At 40.4% G+C, this 17,607-nt stretch overlaps 1 long non-coding RNA gene across 4 annotated transcripts in view; it reads left to right on the forward strand.

Annotated features, from left to right (window-relative positions):
• Positions 1-11,296: 11,296 nt before the first annotated feature.
• LOC148641028 (uncharacterized) overlaps positions 11,297-17,607 on the forward strand; it is a 32,755-nt gene continuing 26,444 nt past the window's right edge. For 2 of the 4 annotated variants that reach the window (XR_015930163.1, XR_015930164.1), the window contains exons 1-3: positions 11,297-11,544; positions 12,693-12,808; positions 13,305-13,497. This is a non-coding gene — a long non-coding RNA (uncharacterized LOC148641028). Of the gene's footprint in view, positions 11,545-12,692; positions 12,809-13,304; positions 13,498-13,911; positions 13,973-14,829; positions 14,946-15,393; positions 15,478-16,727; positions 16,821-17,607 lie in introns of those variants that run through there. The other 2 variants (XR_015930155.1, XR_015930156.1) reach the window with 2 other exon arrangements.

Here is a 17,607-nt window from a genome sequence, read left to right on the forward strand (position 1 = left end):
CTCTTGAAAAAAGTTAAAGTCCAAAAGGTGCCAGATCTCTTTAAGATTATATTTAACATCAAAACTGTGTGTTTTTTTACCTAAAGGTCGGCATAGATTTAAAAGGGAGCCTTACTACAGATTGAAAAGTCTGCCTTTTAGCAATGTTTAATATATTTGATACTGGAAATCAGCAAAATGTTTTTTCTCCTACAGAGACCTCTGATGGTAACCTCTTTCATTATAGTGCATAAATACTTAAAACTATTCAAATCAGAAAATTGAGGTTTCTTAAAAATATAAAACCACCTATTAAGGACAGGAATAAAAAATGACAACTGAAAAAGAAGTGTAATGGTTAAAGATATGTTAAGGGCCATTTGTGCTTTCCATTACTTTGGAAAGGGGAATTTATGATCTGTGTATTTGACTACCTTTTGTAAAAATCTCAACAGCCATTTCATAATTCATTCTTCAAAAGCATGGAAGCTCTGCAAAGCACTCAAGTCTTTACAGTTATTTTGGGGCTCATTTATTTTTCTACTGAGACACTGTGCATTAGCTTCGAATGTACAAAAGTATCCCTTGGTAAGCATGTGGTTATGAATTTCTTCTACTGTATGCCTTTTTGAAGGTTTAATTCAAATTGTTAAATTACAGATTCTCCACTTTGCTGGGTTCAAGTCCATTTGAACACATATTTCTTCCTTTGCATGAATGTTCATCTTCTGTTTTCAATCTTCTGTTTGTTCCTGCTGATCACACCTGTGTTCCTTTGTGCCACAAGTCAGTCCGTAAGGATTCATTTCTCAGAATTTACAAGCTCTTATTCAAAGTGTAGCTTTTGAAGCTAAAGCCAGCTTGCTATTTTTAGGTACATTGTCAGATAAAGGAAAAAAGAAGCATGAATACTTTTTCTTCACAATGTTGTAAAGAGTGGAACAGGAATTTTGTTGCGGTTAATTAACAGGCCAGATAAATGATTTGTCCACATTGTTCTCTTTTTCTCTTTTCAAGAAAAGCGGTCCCTTTGACATCCATATATGAGCTGTACGTTATGAGTGGAATCATAGGTCTCGGTATTAGTTGCCAAGCCCAAACTGTGCACTGTGATTTCTCTGCCTCCAGCTCATAAACACACTCCCACCCTTCTGTGCTTCATGGAGAGATGCACACTGCCTGATTACTTACAGACCATATATGCTGGCATACTTCCATTTTGTCATGTAGGAATGTAGGAAAATGGAGAACTAGAAGTCTCTCCAACACAATCTTCCCATCTGTTCCACTGTTGTACTACATTGAGGAGTCTGTGAAAATTGCGTTTGCTTGGCACTTTCAGGACAGCGGTAACAACTTTACACATTATATATTCACACACACTGTGTGTATGGAAGAGTTTGCATATACTATAAATAGATATTGAAACACATAGAAAGAAGAGTGTGTTTATAGGTACTAAAATCTATACAGTATATAGGAAGTATATGTGTAGAGGGCAGCACCTCGCAGCTCTGACACCCTGGGTTCACTTCCCTGGGTCCAGTTCAAGTTCATTGCTACTGTATAACAACATGTTGCATGGAATTCTGTGTTCCACGCACTTCTAATGACCCTGCAATGAAGTGTAATTGTAAAGATCTTCTGTATGTCACTCTAATGTGGTCTAATCTGCCTTCACGTGTATCTTGTTTGCCTTTGCTAAACCATCTTAAAATAAGCACCTCATCCAAGGCATGTGTAGGTTTGATGATGTTCAGTTTTGCTGTTCTGTGGGTTGGTTTTCTACTAGGCAGTAGAAGGAAATGATGATGCACATCAGTAATTTTCTCCACCTTATTTAATTATTGTATTTAGAGGTCAGCCATGTAATTGTGTGAATATGTTTTTAGATTCTACGTCTTATATTGTTAAGTTGTTCTGTTGATATCTTTTTCTTCATATTGTTGGATCTTGCTTGTCAAGAGTTGCTTATGCAGCAGGGCAACTACTTTTGTCTTTACCAGTAACCATGAGCCGGCAGCAGCCCACGCTAAATCTGCCAGAATAATGAGCAATGCTATAATTTTGCCCAGGTCACTGCAGGCAGACTCGGAGTCTGAAAACTAACTGCACAACAAGTCCTGTCTTAGAGCCATCTGCACATGACAAAGTTAACAGCAGGTGCTGATAATCATTCAAAGATTTTATAAGTTTAACTTAAATTATCTGAAAACTACCAATAAATTGCTTTTCATTCTTTCTGCAAATGCCCCTGCAGTCATAAACAGGAATCAATTTCTGTAAAATATGCATCTAAATATCTACTAATGTATTATTAATTCCCAAAGAGTCAGTTGGCCACTGTGCAGCAATTAATCAGTAATTACTGGGGAGTATCAGAGAAGCACACACAGTAAATAGTTTTTGTAAGCATAAGGGAATTGGGGAAAGCATTACTGTTCTAGTTTAGCTGCTAAGGTAAAGGTATTTTGATGATGATACAAACATGAAAAAGAAAATTACCTCTGAAAATGGCCTCCTTAACCTCCCTTTTTTGCTGTATATCCATGCATAAAAATACTGCTTTGCTCTGTATGCTTCCTTCACTGTCAGTACGAGCTGCATTCTTGACTGATGTAACACTACCCCATGGTGGTGAACTGCAGCAATTGCCTTCAAACTACTGTTTGCAATTTTTTTCCTAGTTGTTGTACTCACACATTGCCAGTCAAAACCACACAGAAACCACACCACACACTACTGCAAAAAAGAAAAGACCAAAAAAAAAGTAAGAGCTTAACATTCAGAACTAAGTCTTTCCTACCAGTGAAGGCCTAGGAGTATCAGACAAATCTTGCTGAAGCATCAAATTTTAATCAGAAAGCGAGCTTGACTGCTTGCACCTTCTATGACAGAAAAAATGTATTTTTATCATAAATAGGATTTGATTTATTGTTTTTATAACTTTAGTGACAACTAATTATACTATCAAATGTCCCGTAGAACACTTTATGATGCAGACACTATTATTTGAAAATGTACTTCAAAGTAGCATTTAAGAAGCAGTTAAGTGTGTTGGAGAACTAACAGAAGTGAGTTAGTGATTCATCATCATAATAAAATGATATCTTTCCATACCTACTGTATATTGTAGACATATCTAACATGGTGAAGTTGGTTCTGTTAGTATTATATTCTGACAAGTTTGAGGTCTGAATATGAACCTTAAATTTTGAAAGCTAAAGAAATGATGCACTGGGAACAGACTAACTTTATCAGCAAGTCATGGGATCGTGTGATTTGACCTAGCTCATTTTTAACAAGGCAGGGATTAAAACTCTGGCCGACAAGTCCAATTTATATTTATGAAACTCTGCAGATATCTAGAAGTAAAGCTGGCTTGAAGTTACTTAATAATCACTAACATTCTGATCAGACGGAATAAGTTTCAAGACATCCGCCCCAAACGAACTGCCGGGCTATCTCATGTTTTTCAAAATAGTGGTGAAATCTCGCAAACCTTACAGATAATACCATCCTGTCAATCAAAGAGGATTTAATTGTGACCGGGACACACATCACAGCACAGCAATATGAACAACAAGGGATGTGTTTTTTTATTGCTATTGTTGTGTTTTTTGCCCTTTCTTTGCGAACAGAATTGTGTCTTTATTGTAACTGTACTGTTATAATAATAATAATAGGGGAGATAAACCTTTGGATGATAACTACATGTAATGCATACATGTAGCTCAATATTTTTTGTCAGCTACTGACACAATTAAACCCTTATACCAAGTTATATAAATATTGTGACATCTGGTGTGCACCAAAAATAAACTTGAAAGTAGAATGCAGGTAACACTTTACAATTAGAGGCTGTTCTTTAAGCCTTCATGATGAATGTGAACTCATGAATACTGTATGTCATGAGCATGTATATTTCATATGAGCTCTGTAGGATATACAGTACTGGATTTCTTCATATGTAAATAATTTCAAATAACGACACTTAGTGTGTAAGGTTACCAGAATCGACTAAGAAGGTGACGTGTTTAGTGAAGTAATTTAAAGATCATTTCAAACAAAAATAAAAATAACCTTCAGCCCTCAAAGACCACAGTTGCCGGAATGAGCAAATTATTAGTATTTGTAATTAACTTCTGTAATCTAAATCTGTAAGGTGACCTATACTTAAAGGTGATACTGCTTGAAGGGAAAGAGACCCCACTTGTAAAAGGACAAACTGCACTACAAAGTTGTAGGAGCACCTTTCTGTTTGAGCAAATAAACTTGCAAAAAACAGAATTGTGCAAACTGCTTTCTGTTACTTACAATCTTTATAACATGTCACTCACCTGGCTGTTTGAATTACATTGACCTACCTTTGCCAATTTCAGAACAGCGGGAATTTCTTTCATTACAATCCAGGCCCATATAAAACTGGCTACAGACTGAGTAATGATCTTTTACTTTGGACCTTGATTATTTTTTCCTATATTGTACTGTGTATATTTAAAGTTTTTGTTGTCCTTTTGCCCCCTAATGTGTTAATCAATTAAATTGAACAAACTTGGGACAGTTTTCATTTAGGCTTGCTAATACTAAGCCTTTGTTTAACAGGATGAAGGAAGGCAGTTTATCTACCCGTGTATGTGAAGCATAGACCTGTCTCTATACGGGGGAAAAAAACAAGAAAAATGCTTCGATTTTAATAGCAAGATGATAGCTACCTCTGAAAGGAACCTCAGGAGTAACAATAATACATCACTAAGATGAAAAATTGCAGCAGGACCAAATGTCTCTAAACAGAGATGAAATCGCTAGCTCAGTTTTAGTTAATGGGGTTTTGTGCATCTTATTAAAATTCAAGTGAATGTGTCCTTTCCAAGGGCATTTCTTTCACACCCCTCAGGTTTATGTTACAGCTTTTTTGTGTGTGTTAAAGGCCTTATATATTATATTCACATTTTGGAAGTTCCTTTGCTTTTTCTGATATATGACCTGTCCAAATCTGCCTGTTCTCATAAGTAGGAAATCAACGCTGTCAAATGTAAAAAAACAAAACAAATGACAACTGTTTGTTTCCTGGGCATTCTTAATCAATGCTGGATGGTTTGCTCCAGGTGATTTCAATTCAGTCTCTGCTCAGAATTCAGGGCACACCGACATCATGACAGCTCCCTTCAAAGCTCCAAGGTATGCCACATAAAAGATATGCCTGTCACTGTTGGTCTGCTAGTAGACAAATCAAACAAGCGCCGACAGGTCCTTTAAAGAACACCGTTTATGCATGATTATAACACTACCAGCATATCTATCAAATCAAGACATTCCTCTTTTTCGCCTTTAATGTATTTTCCTGTTGCATATTAGTTGAAAAGAATAGTTCCAATAGAAACTAAAAACTACAGAACTCTGAGGTGTACAGTATATACAGTACCTAGTGTGACAGGCTGCCCTCTTGAGGGACTCGGAGACAAAGGAATGGCCACTAGAGGCCCCCAAACTGACAGCTGCAAAACCCTCTACTGTACAAAGGTTCACATGTGGGAGACATACGGCACCAATTCTAAAATTATTTAGATTAGTGTGTTTGAGTTTAAGGGTTAGGGTTCGTTGTTTTGAAAGACTTTGTGTTATTTTTATAAGATCGTATTACATTCCAGCAATCTTGTGGACTGTTGTATTGAAGAGCCATGCAGCCTTTTTTTTTTCTCCTGTGGCATTTTGATTACAACTGTATCTGCTGTGAAATGTCATGAAGCCGAGTTTAATCAGCTTCTGGAAACAATGGACCCGTTGTGAGTGTTTGTGTGTGTGCCCTGTGATGGACTGGCATCCCATCCAGGGTGTAACCTGCCTTGTGCCCTTTGCTTGCCAGGATAGGCTCTGGCTCCCCTGTGACCCTGAATTGGATGAAGTGGTTAGAAAAATGAATGGATGGATGAACTCAGGAAATGGCCTGATTTTATATTCATCACTCTAGTCAAAATCTCACATCTCTGCCAGCAAGCACTGTGGACCTGTGATAACCTGTGCAAGGTTAGCAAAATAACATTTTTATCTAAAAGCGCAAATTCCACCTAACATATAATGACAATAGAAGACATCAGTGCTAGCAACAATAAAGATGATGTACCTAAAAGTCAAAATAACAGTGAAATCATAGTCATAAAAGTCATAATAAGAGCAGGCTTAAATTGTAATTATCAGAATAGTACACTTATGAAGTGATATATACCGTTATATGATGAATCAGTCAATGACCAAATAAAATGGCCTTTTTTCCTCTGGTAGATGGTTGGAAGAATTGTTATGCAGCACATTTTTTTCCTTATTACAGTAATTCTCTGTCACTTTAAAGCAAGACCGTCTAAACTAATTCTCTCCACCATCCTTTCATTACCTCATAAAGCTCTAGTTTTGCATATTTGTATTGAGTGACTAACTGGAAACCACAAAACTACCACATCCAAATACATTTCTTAGGACTGCTGCATCTTAGAATTACTGTATTTGGTGTGAATACAGTAGGTTTGCTTCTGAAAAAGAATAGCTTTTAGGAGTTTTTTGCTTTATGTATTTCTGATGGCCTGAAATTGCCTTTCACAAAATACTTTGCGGCACAATTTTGTTTGAGGTTCAAAAGCTACCTGGTGGAGCACTTCTTTAGGCCTTGGCAACACAATCTCAGAAGTGGCCCAGATGTTTAGCTGGGTGACCCTCCTCTCACTCAGCAGCTCAGAGAAATGGAAAAGCTACATCAGAACAAGTCTGGAAAGGTCTTTCAAATTGTTCCATTCAACCTCCTCATTTCTGTTTTTCAGTTCTCATATTGTGTTTGTCATCATTCAGCCCCCATTTCTTATAAACATGCAAGATCCAGACTTCCTGACAATACACACAAGACAGAAGACATGGGCAGTACCAGGGCACTTTATAAAGTACAGAAAGGAAGACATTAAACACATATGCAAATAATGTAGCCAACACCAATCAGCACCAAGATTCAATTAAAAAGAAAGGCTATGAAGAAAATGGTTTCTCATTTGGATTCATCACTTTTTGTCATTAAGAAATCCCTGAATAGATTAACATCTCCTTTTAAATCAGAAGTCTGAAGTCTCTTGAAAATAACTGCAATAGGATGTGTTATCTTAAGAGAAAATTAGATTAAATACAATGACAGATACTGTCTCTTCTGTTCGTTTACATGATTCCCATCACAAAGTACAAGCTCAATTTTTCCCTTTCTGAACAATTGACGTGCTATTGCTATACAATTAAAAACAGTCTCGCAAAGTGGGCAGACCAATTAAAGTGATTACCTGCACTTTCTATCGGGAAAAGTACACAAAAGGTCAAAGTGGGTTAAAAAAAAGTTAGAAGCCTCTTTTGTCAAACCTTCAAATTAGCTGTGCACTAGTGAAATTGACCTGCACCTCCAACATGTAGTTTGAATGGCCCTGAAACCTGCCTTCTGCATTACAAATTAAGTAGAAAGCTGCATTGTTATTTTATGGCTTGTCGATTGTGAGTATTACCGCTATGGTAAAGAATATCCAACATCTGGAATGGGCAAACAGTAATTTGGTTCTGTTCCCAGAAAGACACAGACATCCAAGTATTATGGAATAGTTTCACACTTTTAATACTTTTCTTTTGTCCTCTGAAAAGCCAATGTCACTCAGGTTAGCTATACCCTATTTGACTGCGAACAAGTGAAGCAGAGCAAATTTGCTTCCAGCATTGCTGTTTAACTTGGGTATCTGTCTTCATTTAACATCCCTGAAACACAGAACATGTGCAATGATATTGATTTGTTTTGAAGGGTGATTCTGTACAGAACTCTCTCTTTGCAATATGTGATATTGTTTCCTCTTTATAACCTTATGAGTGTATTTACTGCAGTACTGCCGTGCATGACCATGGTCTGCAGAATTCAGTGCCCTCTCTTTTTCTGGGTTGACTAACGATTACAGTTATCACTTGGGAGTGGAATCAACAATGGCCCTGCTATTTAATTGTTGCTCAGTATGAAGGCTGCATCTGTTGCTGTGTATTTTATTACTGCTGCCTTCCACACTGAAAAACTAAGCATTCATCTTAATTGTATATTAGAATCCTTCTTGCCCTCTCACTGAGTGTTTACAACAGGAGCAGGGGAAGCACATAGGAACAGTTTTGAGCTTATTTTTTCAAAAAGAATAATAGGGAAACATTGCTCTTAGATGTTAGTATTCTGGTTTTGAACTTACAATCGTAGAAACAAAACATTTCTGTCTTGAGCTAAAGACTTAGTGGTGCATGAAAATTCTTCTGCGTTATTTTCCTCCACACAGAAACATAGAAACCTCAAATAGTATATTCTATATCATTTTAACGTGACACAAAAATGTGATTCTTGCTATTTATACATAATTACACTATCCTCCTTGGAATAGTCAATACAACAATATAGAATGGCCTCAATGGACTGCAAGGACAAGATAGGAAGGAGGAGTGTAGTCAAAGATTATAGTTTATTAAAAAGTAGCTTTCATTCTTCCATTTCAACTCTGTAGTATAGATAAAAGTAAGATTCTCCTTTAATGCTTCAACAAGTTTAAAACCAGAAATTAAAGTGATTTTCTGTTTTAAGCCTTTCTTTACTTTTAAAAGTGGTTAAACTATGCCTCCCGCTGGACTGTTAATGGTGGTGCAGCAGTGCACATAAACATTTACCGGTGCTAAAGCATTTCCTTGAAAGAAGACAGAATACAGCATGATCCACACAGCATTAGGAACCGCACATGAAGAGAATTAAGGTCAAAGAAAAGAATATACTTTTGTGCATTTAAAAAAAAAAGTTTGAATCTTTTTTCCATAAAGTAATGGTTATTCAGTTAGTGCTGTATTGGAGCGGTGGCTCTGTGGCTAAGGATCTATGCCTGTGACTGGAAGGTTGCTGGTTTGAATCCTGCAGCTGGCAGAGGAAACCTACTCTGTTGGGCACCTGAGCAGGGCTCTTAACCCCACCTGCTCCAGGGTTGCTGTACAATCTCTGACCCCAAGCTTCTCTCTGTGTCTCATGGAGAGAAAGCTGGGGTATGTGAAGAGATGAATTTGTAATGTGAGAAATTGTATAGGGCTAATAAAGTAACATTATTATTATTATTAGCACTTACAGTATTGTTATCATGATTTAATTATTAGCACTTTCAAAGTGATAGGATTTCCCCAACATTGATTTTGTGCATGTGCTTGAAGAGATCATAAATACCATTACCAAGGGGTTCATATGCTGAATCGACTCAAAGCAGCTTTTATTGGCCAGGGGTGTTCACAGAGCTGAGTTAGAACCAGAAATGTATCACATTGAAATCTAACTCCACACTAACATGTATTTCTGTCTTGCTGCCATGTGATTAGTAGCTTTGAGGTGAGATCCTACTGAATCATTTCAAACAGAACAAAACACAAACTGTAGAAAACTAAATCTACATACTAAACTAACTGGTAATAGCGGGCATCATATACAGTATGAGCAGACAGCCCAAGACTGCCAAGTGCCTCTCATACCTGTAGTGTATGTTCATATTCATGTGTACATACAGTATGTCCACGAACCAATGCGCCTGAAGCAGTATATACAGTATTGAACAACAAAAGGAAAACAAATGAAATGTATCACTCCATTCAGGTTTATATGACTTTTAGAAACATAAAATACAGTTTTTGGATACTGATTACGTGATTTAAGTGCATGAATGTGATGGATGTGGTACACTTGAGTGTTGTATAAGCAGTAAATTAACTCTAAATTAAAAACTAAACTCCTCATTAGTAAAATAGTTGACAGGGCCTTGGTGATGAGTTGATTTAACCCGTTAAAAGTCAGCCTGGTGAAAGCTGAGATTGAAAATCATTGAAAGGAACCAATATGCCCTACTTATCAAAATACTATATGGGCCTCTTCCGTATCAGCAGAAGGACAATCCTCTGAACTTTCTCTTGTTATTTTTACGTGTCTCTGTAGCAAGTGTGATTCCCGAAGAGGTGAATTTACAAGGGCATTTTCTGCCACCTCCACGTTCCTTTTTTCTACTATGAACAACACAACACCGGTGCACTGCAAATTCACAAGCAGTTATTTGATTGAGTTAGAAAGACCGGGTTTCTTCATTAGTATTTCTTTCTCCTGTTTGCAAGAAGTAAAGGATTTATTTTCAGTGAGATAAAAGCTCTGGGAATGATTTTGAAACTTCTGGATCCCTGGGACACACCCCAAACAACTCCTGTTACATTTCCCACCAACGCTCAGGGACAGGAGTATAATATTCTTCATACGATATTCTTGCTTTGGGGATCACCTTCTATTACACTCTGTATTGCCATCTGCCATTTAGGGGCCTCCTTTAGTGCTTGCTGGGAGGTTAGGGGTTACCTACTGTACAACCTCTGTCACCAACAATTTCAGTGCTCCTGAACGTTTGGAAGTGGTGACTAAGGTCCTGGAAATATACTGGGTACAGGGATAATGCAATCTGTAGAGCTTAAGTTGCTAGTGGTTTTCAAAATCATAGAATCATGTTTTTGTACTATAGTGAATTACCAGCACTTCCACTGCCTGATGTTTCTTTTCTCTTTCAGTTTTTCATGCATAACCTTTTGAAGAGGAAAGTAGTTTGGCGGGGAGCATGATTTTTAAAACAAAGTGTTCTGAGGTATAAAGACAATCCATAGTTCCCTCATGTGTCTTCTTGGTTCACATTTCAACGTTTAACCTGAAGACGTCCATTAGCTAATGGCTTGTAGCTCTCAAGGACCACAACTGGCCATGCCTGACTTCAACGAACCGCTAAACCTTAATGAAAAGCGACACGTGTTCAAAGCAATTTCAATAACCGCCTCACTCAATACAGGGTTACAGTTAAGCAGAGCCTATCCCAGCAGATAACGGGTCCAGGACAGGATTCACACTGGATGGGACACCAGTCCATCTCAGGGCACATTTAATAAATGTCAGTCAGCCTAGTCAGCATGTAGTGGGGAAGATGACTCTCAGGACATGGGAATATGGACAGTCATCATCTGTATTCTCTGCAGCTCTTGTAGAGGCACTTTAACTCTCTTCCACAACCACCCCAGGCTTCACTTGGAGTGATCGTATCCAGCAAACTGCCTCCAGACTGGAAAGATACATCATGCAAGTTTTCAGCAGCTTATATACAATTCCTGTTTAGCAGCAATCCTCCCGAAGCTGCATGACCTAAGGTGGGTAAGGGGATGAGGTCATCTATCAGTGTAGTGGGTCTTCATCCAGGTTCTCTGACCTGACCTCTGACAGTGCTTTGACAATGTTGTCTGTCTGGGTCTCTCGGTCCTCCTCTGTCCTGTCTCTGACCGGTCACCAATTTAATGAAATCCTGTGCCTGCTCGCAGTGTCTCTCAGCCAGGGTGCCTGCAACAAACTCACCTGACTCCAGTGCAGCCACAAGAGGGAAACATGCAGACTTCACACAGAAAGACATCTCCAGGACAGAATTGAACCCTGTACCAGGGAGCAGCAAAGCAGCAGTGCTAACTGCCCCAAGAAAGGTGACACTCTTCACAAACTATAAACACGATTTTAAAGGCCTGTTGGATTATAGCTCTCCAGCTGAAAGATCTGCCATCTGTTTTTTATTGAAAAAAGGTACCAAGATTATGAAGCTGTGCATTGGCCCTTTCAAATCTAAGTTTTAATTGTGTAAAAAATTGTTTAATTGGAAGCAATCCAACTGGCATTATGAGTGGAAATATTTTGATAAATGACTAAGAATATAGCGTGCAACTTTATGAATACAGCAGTTACCCCCGAATAAGACTGCATATAGCATCAGGCTGAAAGAGTGCGATTTACTTTTTACTATATGAGAACATGATGAAACTTTTCCTCAGAATTACATTTTTTCTTGCTCTGGGGTCCGCTTAAAGCCACCCAGTTTCATAAGGCATTATATTAACAGTGATTCCAATGTTTCTAATTTTTTTTTTATTTAATAACTGTCTGCGTGTAGCTCAAATAAGATCAAATTCAGGCCGTGTTCACCGGCCAGGTGGCGTAGCGGGCAAAGTCAGTGTTGCAGCTATTGAAAACCAGGCTCTAAACCCTGTGGCTTAGAGTAGCCTAGAGCCCCCCCGGCACCTCTTCGCTCAGAGCGGGTTCGAATCCAACCCGGGTACGGTCCGATCACGCTCCACCGGCGAAGTGCGTTTTCCAGCAGCCGGGTCTGCACCGGGCCGGTATTTTTAGGGGGGTGGCCATTCTAGGTCACACCCCTAAGAATGGGGAACATTGCACGGGATTAAAGTACTAAAAGGGGTTTACAAAAAGGGGACGAATGACGTAATTGCAGAAATTGGCGGCGTTTTACGTCACTGTCACCTGGCGTAAATTCCCCACGAGTGCGGCTCTCTCCTTCCACGGTTGTGTCTGATTCAAGATGGCGGTGCCGGCAGTTTGCGAGGTAATGTTTCTCTTTTCAAACAGTTAAAAATATTATTTTTCTACCCCAAACTGGCTAGAATCCGGTGTTTTTGTTTTTGAAGTTTCCTTCAGGTACGAGACTTTTCAGAAAGATGTCCTTTTATTGAATGAACAGTGTATTTCTGCGCTGTTTGAACGGGAAGGAAAGGAGTTGAAACCATTTTCTTAGCCGAACCTTGTTGAATACTAATGCATTTTTATTGGTGTTGTTTTGCAGAACTTCTGTGTCCCATCCAGTTGCTGCAACCGAGACCTGAAGGTGTTGGGACCAGTTAATGATTATTGCTTTGGCATCGGAATTGCCGGCGTGGTGCGATTTTCAAATATAAAATGGTAAGAAAACCTCCGTTGTAGAATCCGCTAAATACACTTTATTTTAGCTAACCGTTGCGGAATAAAAGGGTGAATATGTTTTATGTAGGGACTTGCCTACCTAGAGATTTTGCAACTCTGTGCTCTTTTCTTGTGCCACACTTGTTTAACTATTTTTATTGTTTTTCGTGTAAATCCTGTTGTAAATCGAGTGTAGATCAAGTTGTGGGCTTTTTCATTGGATCTGTAGACGTGGTAAGTTATGGTTTTTGATAAACCCCGAATTGCAAGCGTTAACACTACATAGGAGGAAACACTAGATTATATTTACCACATTGCACCAAAAAGCTTAAGCATTGTAAATAGTACTGAGCATGAAAATGAATAGTGCATAACTGCCATTTTGCTGCAGGTAGTTGTCAGGAAAATGGCGATTTGTGTAGCTGGTGCACTGTTATTTATTTTATTATAGGTCAATTCTGATTAGTGCTTACTCATGAATGTTTCTCATCAACAGGGGGTCTCCTTTGAAAGGCGCATGCTAGTGTCGTGTGTGGACACACATTCCAAGGTCTACATCTGCAGTGCCTGTCTTGCAGCGTGCCGTGGTCACTGTCTGGAGGGATTCGGTTCTCTCTCCCAGATCCCGGACAAGCACGTGCCTGTTTGCTGATCACTGAAATCTACGTGTTCAGCGGAGCTTTCGTCTGGTGAGTAGGGCCTTCATGGCTTTGACTGTCTGGTTCTCATCCTGCACGTCAGCTGGGTTTACAAGAGCAGCAGGAGAACATGCACTGTCCTGCTGGCATGTTGTCACTTCAGGATGAGTCTGCATGAAGGCCAGGTAGTGAGGACCCAGGACATGGGCATGTAGGACCGTGCAGCCAGGGTGCCATCAAGCAGTACAAGAGGAGTTTGATAGCAGCTAAACTGTCACACTCGGGCCTCATGGTGTTTGTCTGTGATGTCTTGGTGGGTTAGAAAATGATGTTGAACAGAAATTACTGTAGAACAGTAGAAGACAGTGAACAATCTGGCCTCCACATACCAGTGACAGGAAGGCATTGTCTTGATGTATAATGCATATGGGTTAATTTGTGCTTTTCTTTCTTGATCTTCACTAGGCTTGTTATTCCACAGGGCAGATCACCACGTCGTGACCTGACCAGCGCTCTCCATGAACAGGTGAGTTAGGGCTCACATTATATTAAATCATGTATTCTGTATCATTAGTCATTATTCATGATATTGATGCATATTTAATGAAAGTGTTTCTTTTGATGCTTAGTATAATAAACACTGAGCTAACAATTTGATCTTCATTCTTGAATGAGTGGCACTCCAGGTGTAAAGGGACTTCAGGCCAGCCACAGTAGTGCATAGCGAAGTACAGATGTGTTTAGGCCCATCCATGTTATTACAGCTTCATCCAATTCAGGGTCGAGGTAGAGCTGTTGGAGCCTGTATCTGCAAGAAATGGGCTCAAGGCAGGGTACACCCTGGACAGGACTCCAGTCCATCGCAGGGCACATTCACACTCCCAGCCACACGTAGGGCATATTTCCCTAGAAGCCAGTTACCCTACCAGCATGGTTTTGGACTGTGGGAGGAACATGGAGGGAACCCAGATGAGCACAGCGATAAGGTACAAACTCCATGCCGGTAGCACCCCAGGTCCGGGTGTGCACAGGCAGTGATGATTAAATATCCTCAATATTGCACTTGGCTGTAGCCACCTGAATTGGTCTGGACTCTTCTTGCCATGAATCAGTGACTTGTCTGTGCACCATTGTTTCTCTTCTTACCTGCCAAATGCATCACTTTGTGACACTGCTTCATGTCCATGTGAAATCATGTTGGTATTTTTAGAAGCAGCTCTTTATTGACACATTCTGAAGAAAAGCATCATATTAATTGGCTGTAATACAGAGCAACAGTCTTTGCATTACAGTCCATGAGAACAGTCTCCATGTGAAAACAGCTCTTGAAACGTTTTGTCTAAGACTTGCATTCTAAATGGCATGTGTTGTCTTCTCCCTTAGACAAGGAGAGCCAGTTCTTGGTGAACACGACTGCTACAAGTCCAGTTATAGTTTTGCCATGACCTGCCTGTTGCTGAAGCCTCGCTCCAGCGGGATTCGCTCTGTTTTCACAGCCGGTAAGTGTTGTCATTGTGCTCTTGGTTTGCTTAGAAGCAGCTCTTTCTTGAAACCAGGCATACGTTTTGTGTTTTTGGTTTTAGAAATAGCAGGACCCCCAAAAGCTATATTGCTCTTAAGAAATAATTGAAGGTGAAGAAATGAACATTACTGCTATTACATAGAATTTTATGGTGTATCTGTACTGAGATGAGGTTGTGTTCTGCCATCCAGTCAGACCACAATATGCATTTATTATGGGAAATAATTGAAGAGAAACAGGCGCTTGAAGTGGTTTTGTAGCCACGTGTTTATTTCTTTTAGTGTAATGTTTTGAAGTTTTCACTTGTTTAAGAGGAAACAATGTTTCCTTGGGTGAGGGCATGAGGACTCTTTCAGCTTGGGAACAAGCAGGTATGACATGGAGGTCGTTGGCTTCATTTTCCCTGTTTACTTTTGCCTCTCAAGGTGCAGAAAGTGTTGAGAGCCCACCCCTGAAGCTTGATTCACCACGAAGAGAAGCAAAGTGTTTCCCAGGACCTTCTAAGCCAGGTAAGACATTAGTTTTTTGCTGTAAGTGTGTGGAATAATGTTGGTATAGTCTTCCTGGGCTGGAAGTTCTCGGTTTGGTTCTGTCGAAAAAGAAACCTGTAGCTCCTGTAGAATCCCAAAGCTCTTGCCAGACTGATTCTTCAGTTTGTGTGGCGAAAGAGAGAGGCCTCTGTGACAGCTGTCACCCCGCTGTATCGTTCACACGTCTCTGAGGGATTTCTGTGTCGAACCTGGTCAGATTAGCTGGATCTAAGAGATGCTTTCTTGATCCATAGGCAGTGTCTCCAACAGCAACCCACGCAGTCTTTGTGAAACTAATTTTTCTTGTAGTAAATTAAGGGTCGCTGCAGGAATCCTACAGTACATTATTCAACTCGTACTTCAGAACATTCAGGCTCTCCGGTCACTTTACGTCGTCAGGGCTTTTTTACATCTTTCAACACCTTACAGTGGCTATCAAAGGTATTCACCCCCCATCTGGGGCTTTTCTTCTGGCTGTCAGAATCTGCATGGCCATCCCCCAGTACTGCTGTTGTATGCAAATAGGGAGTTTTTGTATAGAAGTGTGGTGCTGATTTTTTTTTTTTTTTTGCACTGAGGTTATTATTGTATTGATTGTGCAGGTTAGACTCGGGATGGCTGGGAATTACCTGAACATTTAGGTAAGGTCAGTATTTGACCACCCAAAACTTATAAAAAAGCTGCCTTTGAGCTGCCACATTGTTTTAACACAGGATGGTTCCCAGCCTTCATGACAAAGTGCTCTTGGTTATGGTGGCACGTTTCTTGCCTAGTTTTTATGTGCGTTTCCAAACAGCCTGCTTGTTAACAGTTGAGGACTACAGACTCATTTTAAGTGTCTTAGGAAAAGAGCTTTGTGTTTGCCCAGAGTTTTACCTTTGATGCAAACTGTATTTTGTTGGAAATGCATATCCAATATGTGTCACGTAGTAATCTTCTAGCTTGCTCAAGTTTTTAACTGTGCCAGTAATGAATGGGGCTTTTTGAAAGTGAGTTGCCTGGCGTAGCCATCTCTACTGGTGAAAAAGCCATTTATTGACAAGTAAGCAAAATAATTTGACTAGCCAGTTTAAGATTTGTATTACTCTTCTCCCCTCATTCTGTCAAATGTGTAGTCAACAGGTGTTTTTCACTTCAATGCTGTGTGTGAAAGCAGGAAAATGTCATTTTCTCTCACTTTGTCTTTATGAGGTGTCACTAATGTTAGTCTTTTTCCTGTCTCATTTTAGACGGTGCCGAAGACGCGAGGAGCCTTGTTGCCAGGGGAACACGCCCGAGTCTGTCTTTGGTGTTTTAATAAACAAAAGTGCTTGATTTCCTTATGGTGTTGTGGATGCTTATTTTTGGGGCCGCCTCTCTGCTTTGTGTTCCAGGTCTGCCCACTGGGAGTTGGTGGGTGTGGGGCTTAGGCACAGCTCCTCCCCAAACAGGGAGATAGCCAAAATTGGAGCTGGTTTCAGGGGGACACAGGTGGGGGGGAGGGAGGAGGGCAGGATTGGGTGGGGTCTGGCTCCTCCCCAAACAGGGAGATAGCCAAAATTTGAGCCCGTTCCTGGGGGAAACAAGCCCTAGCTACTCCCCACCTGTTTCCCCCAGGAACGGGCCCCAATTTTGGCTATCTCCCTGTTTGGGGAGGAGCCAGCCCTTCCCCATCTCCCACCCTAGCTACTCCCCACCTGTTTCCCCCCAGGAACGGGCTCAAATTTTGGCTATCTCCCTGTTTGGGGAGGAGCCAGCCCTTCCCCATCTCCCACCCTAGCTACTCCCCACCTGTTTCCCCCCAGGAACGGGCTCAAATTTTGGCTATCTCCCTGTTTGGGGAGGAGCCAGCCCTTCCCCAGCTAACCCTCACCTGTTTCCCCCCAGGAACGGGCTCAAATTTTGGCTATCTCCCTGTTTGGGGAGGAGCCAGACCCCACCCAATCCTGCCCTCCTCCCTCCCCCCCATAACCCCACCTGTGTCCCCCTGAAACCAGCTCAAATTTTGGCTATCTCCCTGTTTGGGGAGGAGCCATAACTAACCCACCCCCTCAAAACCCCACCTCCTGCTGCATATGCAAAAAAGACCCACCTGACTTTCCTGCCCTGGTTCCTCCTCTGCACAAAGAG

Source organism: Lepisosteus platostomus, chromosome 25 (genome assembly GCF_059453375.1).
Source record: "Lepisosteus platostomus isolate fLepPlt1 chromosome 25, fLepPlt1.hap1, whole genome shotgun sequence".
Taxonomy (NCBI): domain Eukaryota; kingdom Metazoa; phylum Chordata; class Actinopteri; order Semionotiformes; family Lepisosteidae; genus Lepisosteus; species Lepisosteus platostomus.